The sequence below is a fragment of the Apaloderma vittatum genome, unplaced genomic scaffold, assembly GCF_000703405.1.
Source record: "Apaloderma vittatum isolate BGI_N311 unplaced genomic scaffold, ASM70340v1 scaffold10126, whole genome shotgun sequence".
Taxonomy (NCBI): Eukaryota; Metazoa; Chordata; class Aves; order Trogoniformes; family Trogonidae; genus Apaloderma; species Apaloderma vittatum.
The window spans coordinates 13,654-27,314 of NW_009721254.1; the positions used below are offsets into that span (position 1 = coordinate 13,654).

The 13,661-nt window shown below is 37.2% G+C and overlaps 1 protein-coding gene across 1 annotated transcript in view; it reads left to right on the forward strand.

Annotated features, from left to right (window-relative positions):
* The first annotated feature begins 623 nt into the window (after positions 1-623).
* Positions 624-13,661, forward strand: part of PPP2R5C (protein phosphatase 2, regulatory subunit B', gamma) — a 64,467-nt gene continuing 51,429 nt past the window's right edge. The window contains exon 1 of the mRNA XM_009871306.1: positions 624-777. The gene's annotated coding sequence lies outside the window, so the exon portion shown is untranslated. The remainder of the gene's footprint in view (positions 778-13,661) is intronic.

Below are 13,661 nucleotides of genomic sequence, written 5' to 3' on the forward strand. Positions count from 1 at the left end.
TCATACAGAGGTACACTGACAGCCTGATAGGGATTATTACAGTAAAAGCAAATTGCTTTGAGTAGGCAGCAAACTGCTACAAGTCCTTATGTATGTTTTGGAAGCTGCTGAAGTTACTACAATACAACGACTTGCTCGTTTAACTTTATATCAAAGCCTGAGTGCCCTAACCAAGCCCAGGACTCTAGCAGCAGGGCACAGTACACACAGCAGTGAAAGGTTCACCTGCTGCAAATAGACAAGGGCCTGTGATCCTTTTGAAGCTGAAGTTAGACAGCCAAATGCTTGAGAGACCTAGATGTCTCAGGGAAAAGGTGAGAGTAGCTGAGGGAGTACATTATTTCAAAATTTCTTTTCAGTTGGCTGGTGACTTCAAATAAATGGGCTAGTGCGTGTAACAAGGTAATCTATTCCCATCTATATGAGTGCTGTGGTACAGAAATGAACACTGAAAAGATTGAATGGAAGAATACAAAGTTACACATTCAGAGGATGATGAATAGAGCAATTTGATTAAGAGCTTAATTTACTTCACTTATTTCTGTACCAGAAAGTTGGGTTTTAGAAGATTTTCTGAGTTTAGCTACAATTAACTGCTTTCACTTCTTTTTAAACAGGTGTCAAACAAAAAATCAAACAGCACTCCTCCCCCAGCACAACTATCTAAAATCAAAGTACCAGCACCACAGACAGTACTGAAGAAGGAAAAGCGGCAGAGTTCTTCAAGGTTTAATGTTAGCAATAACAGGGAGCTTCAAAAACTGCCAGCTTTGAAAGGTATGTCTTTCTAAATTAGAATTTTTGTGGGGGATCTTTGGCATGAGACAGAGAAGCATCTCAGCTAACATACTTACTATATCTGGAAAACGTACTTTATGTATCAAGTATACACATGTGCAAACTTGCACATACTCGCATGCTCAAACATACTGGGCTTTTTTGTTTCTTCTTTCATTCCTTATATGAGGACTCGAGTGTGTTGTCTTCTTGGCATTCACTATAGGAAATATCTGTAACTTCCTTCAACCCAGAAATGTGTATGTGAAAGTATATTCACTCATAGCGCATAAAAGAGGAGGTTTTAGTCTCTCTCTGTGAAACACCAGTCATCTGCCCTCAGTGCAGTGTGCTCAAACCCGACTTTATACTAAAATATCTCTTGGCACGATGAGAAGACCTAGTCAATCACTATTTATTGGTCTGATTTTCCTGAGCATGGATCAAGTGGAGTGGTGTCTTGATAGTGATTATGGATTTTTCCTTTGTCAGTTTTAAGGCTTTGTGATCCTTTAGAATTGTATTTACTGCTATCTCTGATGAAAAGCTGCTACTTGATATGTCTTCTCTTACTAACGCAAGCTTTTATCTTTAACTCCTGTCTGTTCTGTAGATAAACATTTGCATGCTGTGTTTATGGTAGTGTGTAGTAGCGTTAGGGTATGATTTTTCAGGTGTGATCAGTGTATTGATCTATGGCTTGTGAGCAACTGATTTGCCTTGAAGGCTTATTTGAAAAAAGTTGTTTTGAAGTGTGGTGCGCACTGCTTTCCAGTGTTCGAAGTTGGCAGTAAAAGCTTAAATAGAATGCTGAAATATTGAGTAGTACTATTGTAAGCAATATGAAAATGTCAAGGGATAAGATTTTTTTTCCTCTAGTCATTGTTTTCTTGAAATAATATATTAGTGTTTCTTGAAAATAAGAAACCTGTTTTCTCAGCCCATGTGAGTTATACTGCTTTTCATACAGATACAATTAGACTGCAACGTTCTTCTCTTCACAGAGACAGTTTTTACAAAAAGAATATGAAATATTGTCTGTCAATATCACAGTCAGTATACAAGATACTGCTTAAAATTTTTCAACACAACTCCTCTGTATTTAATTTCAATTTATTTTATTGAATTTGTAAGTAAGAATGTTAACCACCACAGATTATGAATGATATGTCCATTTAAACTGACGTAGCAGATTCATGCACAAACTGTCATGTCCAGGGTGTGACATAAGCAAATGGTACTGAGTTAAAGTAGTGATTTTTGTAAAAAGGCGTGCTTACGGCCTCCTTGACTGGCATAACCTTTTGTTCAGACTCATCTGCAAAGGAGATTCTAGACCAAGTAACAATCATCTTTCATTTTGTCCTGTTTTAAATAGTATGTTTCTGGTAGTGCTGGGGTTGTCAGCTCAGGGTGACCAGAACTGAGCAAACAGTCAGGAATAGAGTGGACAGCAAGCTGGGAATGAGAAAAATGACTGCATATGGGAGAGGGGAAGGGAATCCATCTTACAAAGGGTGAGGTGAAATTTTAGGTCTCTTCCCGCTTTGGCTCTGTTGCAGTTTAAACTAGTAGGCCAATAAAGGGCAGAAGAATGCCTGAAGTGCTTTTGATGCAATGTACTTAGATGTGAAGAAATGGTAGAAGTATTGTTACTCATCCACATTATATTTGCCTTTCAGTCTGCGGTCGCTCCCCCCACTGTCAAGTGAAGTAGAAGATGTTGAGCTTAACTCTGGTGGATGTCTGATGCTGTATGTGTGTCCCCAGGCTGCTGAGGGTCAAACTTTGCTATGAAACGCTGGTGGAATTGCTGATTTAGTGATGGGTACTAATTACGATGTCCACTCTCATGGAATATAGCAGGTGTCTGTATATTTGCTGTGCTCACTTATGACTTGATTCCCACCTATCAGGATAATAGGACAAGGGGCAGCGGGTGCAAGCTGGAGCTTAGGAGGTTCCACAAACACATTAGGAAAAACTTTTTCACTGTGAAAGGTGACAGAGCCCTGGCACAGGCTGCCCAGAGAGGTTGTGGAGTCTTCTTCTCTGGAGACATTCAGAACCCTCCTGGACACATTCCTGTGTGACCTACTGTAGGTGATCCTCCTGTGGCAGGAGGGGCTGGACTAGATGATCTTTCGAGGTCCCTTCCAACCCCTGACGTTCTGTGATTCTATCGGGATTGTTGCAAACGCTGTTGGCCAGTCACTACACATACATAGATGCGTGACTTGATGTGTGTTCAGTGGGTCAAGTGAAGCTGAGAAATTTTCTTTTTGGATAGTTTTAAGTGTGTTGTTTAATGTTGGTGTCTGGACAGAAGTGAAAGTGGACTAGCAGGCTGTAATTCAAGGACTGAGATGGCTAAGGCAGGTTTTACTTATATGAACTGCTGGAAAGAACATAGTGTACCTTCAGGTTAGCTATGTTTAACCAGCATTTAAACTCCAGTTGCTTTTAACGAGTGGCTGTTACTTCTATGGTTACAGTACCTGGGAAACCTTTCTTCTAGCTAGTAGACCAAGAGATGTGTATTTCTTTCAAATATTTTTGGGTTGACTGCTGTATGGTGTGCTTAACATGAGACTGTATTTTAAGCACAACTTACAGGGTTGTCTTTGCATACTTTAAAGGTCTGCTGAAAGCTTGTAACTGGTAAGCTAATAGATCTGTGAAAGCTTATACCTGGTAAGCTCTAAAAGACTTTCTCTCTTGCTGAGATAACCACCTTGCTTCTGTGCCATCAGGCTGGAGTTGAGGTCAGTGGATCACCTGTAATAGTGGGAAGAGGAAGGAGGAGCTGCCAGTGTGGGTTTTTGTCAAGGTATCTGATTTAGGAAATAGTTTTTGATCTTCAGGCATGCCTTGAACTTTCTCCTGGGCGTTGCACAAAATTGCTGATGGTAGGCTTCCGGAAATACCAGTCTATTTGCCCTAGTGACTGGTGTTAGTGTGGTATGATTTATATTCACTGAAGCAGCTTACATTTAGTGTTGTACACACTGACTTTGTTCAGGAAATGGAGGAGCAAGACAGCTCAGATAATCCAAAAAGAAAAGGAAATAAACTGTGAGTTAATAGGCTCTAAGAATAGAGATGTACACAGGAAAGAGAAGTCTCTGATGCAATTGGTTTGTGGAGCATCAAAATCCATATATTAGCAAAACTGGCAGTGAAGCTCCCTGCAGCACAGTGCAGTGCAACATCATTTAGTTTGGGTAGAATAGGTAGCTTGTGTGCCCACAGATAACTCAGAAGTATCTCTGAAGTGCCTTCAGAACTGAAAAACACCTGGAAAAGATCTTGCCTGTTTTCACCAAAGAGAAAAATTCTGTGCCAACAAACTTTTTTTAATTTCTGCTTAACCAGTTTTCATTGTTACCTAACATTTGTCATACCAAGTACTTCAGTTACAGAAAGCTGATTTCTGTTTTTAGTTATTTATTGGGGAAAAGCTACTTATTGGCCTTAAACCTGTGTTTTATTTTAGTATGATTTGAAAACTTCCATGTTAATGCTTTGATTATATGAAATATAAATGGCAAAGGGTGTTTCAGCCAGTAAGAAACTCATCAGCTTCTTAATTTTTGCTTTATTAAGAAAACAACTTGTAACTTAGAATATATTGAAGTTTTTCACAAATTTAAGAATCTGTTCTGTGTGAGATAGCGTGTGTTAAATATGAATACTTTAAAAGTATCGTATCCAAGCTTGTAAATACCTGACTATTCACACACCAAAGTAGTTTGTGTTCTTTGCAACTGCCCGCTTCAACTTTATGCAAGAAGCTTGAATTCACTGTTACATTATCAAGAATTTTTTCAAGGTTAATTAGCAAATAATTCCACAATGTCTATGATTTTTAGTTTCTTGTGTGCTGGCATTGCTTTCTGGTGATGTTGATGGATCATCTTCATTTCAGTTCTTGTTTCTAGGTTAGCTCTATGAATTTGTAACACCCACCCCAATACATTATATACTGGGAAAAGCTCTAGAGCTTCAATGCGATGTGTTTGTGCTACTCATCTAGCTGCGCTTGGCCAGTTTTGAGAGGAAACTTTTCAGTGGCCGGATGTGTTATGAACTGTGTGTTTGTTACTTGTGCGCTTGACAGCTGCAGTAATACATCTCTTGTGGAATTAGTATCCAAAGACCATCATACAGATCGTTTCTCCAAAATACTGATTAATAAAAAACAACCTGTATTTAATGCTGAGGGAAAGGAAGGGCATCATTTTTTTTCCCCCCTTCTGTGAGATAATTACATTTAGTTCCAGATCTATCTCTTTTTTTTTTCCACCTCTTCTCGCATGCATATTAAGAAAACTCTAGCGCTCGTTTGTAGATTCTGTATGCTTAGTTTACTATCTAAGCCATTAGGAGATCAAATTTAGTATTTTCTGAATTTTCCCTAGGCAACTTCATTGATTAGGAAAAACAAAAGATTTTTTTTTCTTTGATTTTACTGGAATTATAGTTGTCCCTTACCACATAAGAGTGGTGGATGAGTGCTGGCATCTGCAGGACTGAAGTTGCTGCTGTGATGGACTTCTTGAGTAATTGACCAGGATCAAAAAAGAACAAAAAAATAGGACAGTCAGCAGTGTGACATTTCATAAGTGGTTAAGTAGCAATCTCAGTGTTACTATGTTTCACTTCTATTCAAGACTGTTAATACAGAAAAGTAAAATTTAATGATTCAAAAATATATGTTATTAAAAAAGAGAATTTCTAAGAATTTATCATTTATCATACTTCCATTACACATTGACAGTTTTATTTTTATTTTTCCTTTTTTCCCCCATGGTGCAGTCTTGCTAGTTATGTATTTCTAAGATAATCCCCTGCCTATTATGTCCACTTAGTTTATATGCTACGAGGAATTTTTAACAGTACAAACAGGTGAGCATACTTGTATTCGTATGTGTTATGTGCTGATTTTAGCAAACTGTAAATGTGCAGCATTTAGATAACTATTGTAGAAAGTGGCAAGATTTTTAATGATGTGGTATGAATCCCTACAATACATAAGAGAATGCTGCAGTAAGAATTCTTAAATACAATATTAAGGTGCCCTGATTGGGATAAAAGGTTTTATACAACATCAAATATGATTATGTCACAAAACTAACTTTAACAGGCAAGTAATAGTCTTTAAAAGATAAGGTTCTCTGTCAGTCCTAGAATAACAAATTTGGGAGAAAAAAAAGCGCTCTGTAATATTCTGAAGTATTGCAAAATTTCCCAATGAACATGTGTTAGTCATGCATATGTAAATTTGGGCATGATTCAAAAATAGGCTTTTTCAGAGCATTACTGTATGTGCTTTTTAAAGCTGGATAGAATCCTTTTATAGCTTTATAGAGGACTCCTATGATGGCAGTGTCGTTTTGTTCATGTGCTTGAGCTTGAGGTTTTTTGTCTTCTGTTTTAAATAAAAGTGAACATCGTTTTAAGTAACCTTAAAGATGGTAATTGCAATTCAGTTTTCAAATACCGTTGCTAGTTTATATACAAAATCACTATTTACGTCTTCGAGTTTTTTTGATCTTGAAAATGTGGGTACAATATTCGTAAAGGGTATGTATCGAGGTAGGAAGAAATGAGCCACATTGACAGTTATGGATATGTATACTCTAGTGCTAAGATGTACAGAGTATGGAATACTATGCTGTTTTCTTAGTGTAGAATAACTGCATGTGGCACGATTAAACAGGTTTTTGTATTTCACTGTTGATGATCTTGCCGTGTGTTTTGAGCAGCCCTCGTTTGGACCTTCTGGTGGAGATGTCTATTTCTGACTTGGTAGTACTTTCAGCATTGAAATCATATCAGTCAAATCTATTGAAAAGAAAAAAAAAGGAATAAAGGAATAATAAACATGACACATCATATGGGTGCCATTTCTGCAGAGCACATTTCATGTGGAGTGCATGTGTTCTTTTTTTTTTTTCCCATGCAGAGACTTCAGAGCTATGCCAGCTTCTGAGTCTCTTCTGTGCAAGAGGAGAATATCAGGGTGGTGTCTCAACTTGTCTGCCTGTGATATAGGACTCTGATAGGGAGGCAAGTGTTGTTAGATCTTTCCTAATGTTTTTAAGTCATAAATGGCTGTCTAGGAGATAGCTCTGTTTTCATCATCTGTACAGTATTAAAGTCTGGTGAATAAAGATTGTGGGAGAGGTGATTCCAGTTTAAGATTCTAACACTTAAAAAAAAAAATTGGAGCAAATTTTCATTGATAAATTTGTTGTAACCACGAGAAATGAGGAGAAAGTGATAGTTTCTCAAGAGGTTAGAAATGTGAAGTTGTATGTTTCTCTCAACTGTAGAGTACAGATAATTAAGCAAAACTGCTGCCAAGGTCAATTAAAGTAAATCAAGTATTGTTCTCTGTGCTACAGAGAAATTCAACCATACATGTTGGTCATTTCCACAAACTCCTATCAGGTTAAGTTCAACATCAAGCAGAGTGTGTTACCTATTGTTTTAAAACCTAGTGTCTTTTTTTTTCATTATACACTGCAATGTAATTGCATTTATGGAAATCGTAGTGGTAATGGACTACTTTGGGGTTTTGAGGAGCACTTTTCTTATAAGCTGTTGAGACTGGAGATCTCAATGTTTAGTGTCACTTCATCACAGAAACCTACTCCTGCCAGTTGTATATTAGGTAGAGAACACAGGTGCAGTACTTTGGCCATTCCAGTTTAATTATGCTTCTTGTGTGTATGCATGGCAATTAAGGAATTTTGTCCAGCTGCAAGGTGGTAGCATCACTGTTCAGCTACAATATTTTATACCAAGTGAGCTGGTAGGTAAAACAAGATAATACTGCTGTAAAAGGTAATTTGCCCTAATATGTAATGCATTTAAAAGGCAAAACAAATTAATTCTCATGCAAAACATCAATGAATGCCGTTCTGTGAAACAGATTATGTTCTTCTGCCTTGTACACCAACTACATTGGACTCACTCAGTATGCTAAGCGCTGTTCTTCTGATCCTGGCTGTGTTGATGCTTTTGCAGTATTTTTGCAGCCCAAGATTGTGTGGGATTTATTGAAACAAAATTTCCATCATGGAAAATACTGCAGAATCTCTTCCCTACATCAATATGCTTAAGTGTCAGTGAGTGTAGTATATGTATAGTATCATGTGAAAGAACTGTGAAGAGTTTTTTTTGCCATGTTAATTTAGTGACTTTGTCTTTGAACTTTGATTTTAAAAACATTGTCATAGTGTTGAATAAACAGACTTTCTCGTATTTTTCTTTTAAATGTTTGGAGGAGTTATTGTGTGTGGTAAGCATATATATTTCTTAAAGGAAAAACTGGCAATTTGTTTTTCATACAGGAAAATATTGTCTATCCAATGAGTAAATATTTTAATATTAATGAGTATTAAATTATTAATAATAAAATATTTAGCAATTATCCAGCCTGAATTACTACATAACATTTTAAAGATTAGGAACTGTGATAGCTAGTGGGTGAATAACCACTGAATAAACGTTACAGAGGAAAATGCTTGGTCTGAATTTTTTTTCTTTAACTAGCTTTACATGAAATCATAGGCTTGGGTTAATGAGCTGTTTTTCATTTCAACTGCCCTATCAGACACCTACTCATTAGTCAGCAGCTGAAAGTGTTAGAAGAATGCTCTACATCTGTCACTGGCAGCGTTTCCTACCAAACTTGTTTCCACTGAAGCTTGGATAGAATCCTTAAAAATAGGATTTAAAATGTGATATTGTCTTATTTTCTAGATTCTAGCCTGCATCTGAATTCAGAGTTTAAATCTCTCTTAAAATGTCTCTTAGTCTGCCCTTATGTACAAAAATAACACGTTGTTCCACTGCACATTGTAATCAGACCTAAACATTTTTGCTGCTGCACTGAACTTCTCCCTTCATAAGACCTCTACTGATCAAACATGGAGTGCAATATTTATACATGTAAATATAAGTCAGTGTTTGATGGATAACTAGCACATTCAAGTTTCTGCTCTTGAATGGATTTTTTTTCCACTTCATTTCTTGCAAATGACATGTGCGACCTATGTAATATGGCCACAGATAGGAGTGAGTTGGTATTATACGTGTTAGCTTCTTATGTACTGGGCTGGGTTAAAATACTGTGACAGTACTTGCAATGAGCTTCTGCAGTCTGTTCTGGGAAATATGTTTTTGTACAAGATGCTATTCTTAAAATATTTCTTTTAAGGTAATTATTTGTTGTCGTACAGCATTCTGAATTCAGCAGATACATACCGAGTTCTCCCCCTGCTCCGCACTTACAAAACCTTTTGAGTATTGGCTGAAGGAACACTTGACGCTGCTGGGTCTGTGTGCTACAGTGATCATGCAAATATTAGGAAATCCAGATAGAGACAAGTCCAATCAGCGGCTGATGTTTGCCAGTTCCACATATAGTCAGTTTTTCCTGTACTAGAGGAAGTAAATATTACCAATTTCTCAACATGAGAAGTAGGATATTATCTTTTGCCATGTTTCAGTTTAAGGAATTCTTTAAGGAAGCCACATGGTGGTCCATACTTGTTTCATTTATCCAGATAGATAAGGACTGCTTACTTATTTGTGCGTTTCTTTTGGTGTTTATTGCCTCAGTTTCATTGAATTTCCTCTTGGCTGTCCTTTGTAATTGAGTCAGAACCCTGTAGGAAAAGCCCGGTGTTCTACTGCTGCAGTTTCTCCTCCAGAACATGTAGTGTCCACTGCCTTTTCTCCCCTAAAACAAAGGTATTGTCTTTAAGAAACTCATCATTCAGGGTTATGAAGAGACCTTTATTTTCTATACCCTGACATCATTTGTGAGAATAAGTTTGGCTTAGGCTGTAATTGGAGGGGGGGGGGAAAAGTAAATTACATGGGTCCTACCAGTGGAAGTGAGTCATACATGTTCCTGTCCCTTTTTTACGTGGCTGTCTGAACCAGATAATGAAATGAACAGGGCTCAAACTCACACCTTTCCTTCTCATTTTAACTCCACTCAGTTTCCTAATCTGGTCCAACCGTGCAGCTGCACAAGCCCTTGTAGAGCGATTCTGGCTGGTTGCGTGCGTGTCTCAGAGGAGGCAGGATCGCAGCAGTAGCTCATAGAAACTTAGCTCAGCTTCGGCTGTCATGGGACACAATCTGAGTTAATAGAAAACCAGCCTGTGGTAAGTGGCTTTCTGTTGAGTTAGTGGACTAAATCAACTCAGCTGTGAGTCTGACCACTGAAGCAGATGAGAACAAAATAAGGCAGAGGGAAATGCAGGGATGAGACTGAAGCAGGTTGCTGAGGAATAGCAACTTCAGCAGTTGTGGAATTACGCCTTTGGATGTCTTAGAGTTCAGACTAAGTAAGTAGCCCCTTCCTCCTCCAACCCAAAAATGAAAACTCTTACTGTAGTCTGAGAGGTTATTGGCTTTGTCCAAGGTGTCTTCATGTAAGTAGAGGTTCATGCAATTTTAAGTAAATGTTGTTTGTTCTGTCAGTATCAGTTAGAATAGTAACTAGTTCAGAAGGGAAGTAAAAAAGGCAACATTTGGGCAGGTGAGTTTGCTGGGGCCGAGTGGGGCTGGTTGTTTTTTAAATCACAGCTTAACTGGATTATTTGTTTTGAAAGAAATACTACATAGCCTCCCAGTGTATGGAGAACACATCAGCTATAGTGCTGTATCCTCAGTGTAACACATTTAATTATATCTTGAGAACTGTATAGGATTTTTCTTACTCCATCATCAGGAAATTAGAAGTGATAAACAGGAAACCTATAATAGCTGCAGTTTTGCTACATTGTCAGCATGATTTTTTTTCATAATTTGATTCTAAAAACGGGTAGCTGAAGTTAATATGACTTTTTTTTTTTTTTAATTCTCTTGCAACAGAAGTGTCTTCACAAATTTTTTCAAGTAACCTCTTCCTCCTTCCATTTATAGTCATTAGCTCCATTCTGCTTGCCTGGATATTCTTTCCCTTCCCACTAGTAAGTCAGTTAATTCTTAACTTAATATTCGTTGCAATTTTTTTCCCAAATGAAGTTGCTCAAAATAATGCAGCCTAAGAAAATATTTTTCTATGGTTGCAAATCAAATATTTTAAGGCTGAAACAAAGGGAGGGTATACAGACCTCCTGAGCAGAAGGTACCTCTCAATCTGTAAGACTGTTGAGAAGATAACAGATTTTAGTGAGAAAAAAATTTTATCAAGATTCAAGTTATTCAACTCCACTTGTGTCCTATCAGAAGCACACCTGAAGTATACTGAAATACGGCTGTTTTGAACCAATTTCATGGTAGCTTACGAAGTGCTGCCTTCAGATGTGGCACAGTCCTTTAAAGAGGAAGAAATGTGCACCAGGCATGTGTGTCTTGCATGAGAAAACTTGCTTGAAAGTGACTTAGTGTTCTGCCACTACTACTGGTAGTGCTGCAAATGTCATGTTTACTCTCTTTAGTGAAAAACAATGTAGATGGGTTAACCTAAAATTTACTAATAAACCTCCAACTACTCAGACAATGTTTATGTATACAATAAGAATTGACACTGTAACTGAAGTAACGTTCCCTTTTTTCTCTGTGTCCTAGTACAGGAGTTAAGTTGTGTGCCATTAGACCAGTAGTCTTCACATCCTTCTTAATCTTTGCAGGGAGATTCAAAGAGATGGAAGCAGCAGCTGACCATTAAAGCAAAGATATGAATAGACAGGAGATGATATCTGCCTCTTAAAGATGTGGTTACAAGATAAACTGAAATTTTAAAACTAATTTTTGCTGCTTCATGCGGTAGCTTATCTCTGTGGAGCAATCTAACTGTACTTTAGATGGTGAAAAGAAACAGAGTTTGCTTACAAAATTCTGCATGTGAAAATATGGTGAAAATTAACAGTTATTTTCCAGTTTTCTCCTTCATCCATCAAGAACTTGTAGAAAGCTTTGTTTGAAGTCAGACTTTTTATTGTTCTTAAATCTAGCTTTGTTAAAGTAGTATCTCTTTGGTAGCTTTCTGTTTTATAGGGCACATCTAAGGTGTACCCAAGGGATATATGGATATAAAATCTGACATTTTTGAGAATACATCTCTCTTGTTTTCTGTCTGGGCTGAAAGGACAAATTATTTCAATCTTTATAGACTTGGGAAAAAGGTTTAAAAGGGCATCAGAAGTTCCTGTAGTCCATTTTGACATTCTCAAAGCAGGATCAGCTACATTTATGTCACTCACAGTATGGCCATTTTTAAAACTATTAGATTGCAGTCTCTTATTTTGTTTCACTTTGCTTATAGTGAGAAGATTTCATTTAATGTCTAACCTAATCTTCCTTGATGTGGGAGGAATTTATTGTCCATTATGAATGAAGAAAAATGAATTCTCTACATCTCTTTAATTACTCTTTAAAATACTTGGATATTCTCAGTCTAGTCGTTTGTATCAAAAATAAATTAAAAAAATAAAACCCAACTAATCAAAAAAAAACAACCCCAACAACCCACACTTTTTTTTTTTTTTTAAGGAAGTAATATTTTCTAGATTGGTCATCTTTGGGCTTTCTTATTGGGTTTACATCCTTTTTCAACTATGACATCCAGGAGGTACTATTTCATGTCAGCAAATCCAATTGATATCTTCATGTGACTTATGGGTAAAATTCCTCTTTTTATATCCCACTTAGTCTTTTCCCTTCATTTAATTCAGTAATATTCAGTACAGCTCTAACTCACCTTTAGCAATGTATTATTGTAGTGTGATATATGTAATTTTTCTAACCAGGTATGCATGTGCCCTATCATTTGTTTGTGTTCCAGATCTTCATCAGCAAATTACCTAATTGAGAAGTGTCCTCTTTTTTTTTGATGTACTCCTTTTTTGAGCAGATACAAGTTAGGACAGTGTCATAGATTAAGTAATCTAAGTAAAGGTGCAAATAGTATTTGGGGAGAAGCAGAGATTTGGAGATGGTAAAAGGATAAAATTGTGTGTTTCTCTGAACATCACTCCCAGAGGTGCAGTATGTAGGAGACAAAACAAGTCCTTCATATAGCTGATTGTGAAAACAAATGTGCCAGGCTCATATGACGAAGAAAATGTTACATACAATTTTTTTTCCAAATACCTTAAGGAATTCTAATTAAGAAATTAATTGTGTGAAAATCAGTTAATTTTGAAATTTTTATGCTGTGCTTTCTTTGTGTGTTTCTGGGATTATGCAGCGAAACCATTTCCATATGCCTATATTGGTTCTTAGTGGTGCAATATTTTGGTTTTACTAATTAGAAAATTACTTAGTTACTGAACTTTCTAGAAAGGAAAACCTGAGTTTTGTAATACCTGAATTTGACAACATTAAGTTAAACTGAAGATAGTTCCATTTCTAGATGGAAACATTTAGGTGAGCATGAAACATGAGGTTTTCATCTCCTGAATGCCGTATGTGCGTATATGTATTCATAACACACATATTAGCAACTGACTGTAAAACAGTTCGTGGGAATGCTTATGAGATTTTATATTTATGAATTAATAATAATAACGATAGTCAGGAATCTGTGTTTTCCTGTGAACATGGCTCTTGAAAGCTGAAGCCAGAGATGTTTCCCTTAGTGCTGTGTTTTCCCACGGTTGCGCTCCTGCTTAGTAATCCTTGGCAACCTTTACTGAAGCAAAGATTGGGCTTTTGGCTTTTTTGGGGGAAGGAAAAAAAGAAAATTTTAAAAATGCCCGCGCTCTCTCCAGCAGGTGCGTACTGAATATTATCCGGGGGGGAGATCCCGGGGTGGTGATGGGATGAGCCAGCTTTACACAACCCGTGTAAAGGGCGAAGGCCCCTGGCCGGGCCCGGGGCACAGTCACAAGGGGCAGGGACACGGGGGCCAG